Here is a 551-nt window from a genome sequence, read left to right on the forward strand (position 1 = left end):
CGCATTCATCAAACCTCTTAGGAAACACTCTCTCTTCGTTGAGGAATACTACTTCATGCATATATAATGCATCTGCTTCTTGTGTTTCCGTTAGGTTAGCTTCTTCTCTTGGTCGTGTAGGACAATGTGACACGAAGTGCCCCATCTTGTCGCATCGCCAACATCTAACCTTAGAGTAGTCCTTCTTGGTCTTGTCTGAAGCTTCTCCTCCTTTGTTATGACCATCAGAACCATTAGACCTTCCTCGTTTTCTTCCTCTTCCACCATAACCTCTACCTCTGCCTCTTCCTCGCGAGTTGTTATGGCTTCCACTACCTTGCATATCATTCTTTCCAAACATGAGCTTCGATTGAGCTTCATCTTGGGTTTCTTCTTTTATGCATTCTTCGAAAGCCTTCAATCTCCCAACAATATCTTCGAATTCCGTTGAATTTAGATCCAACACTTGTTCTAACGAAGCTACGATGTGAATGAACTTCGTTCTTGGAAGTCCCTTCAGAAACTTATTTACTAGTTTTGATGCTTCCATTATCTCTCCTAACGCGGCTGCC

The sequence above is a fragment of the Brassica oleracea genome, chromosome C7 (assembly GCF_000695525.1).
Source record: "Brassica oleracea var. oleracea cultivar TO1000 chromosome C7, BOL, whole genome shotgun sequence".
Lineage (NCBI taxonomy): Eukaryota > Viridiplantae > Streptophyta > Magnoliopsida > Brassicales > Brassicaceae > Brassica > Brassica oleracea.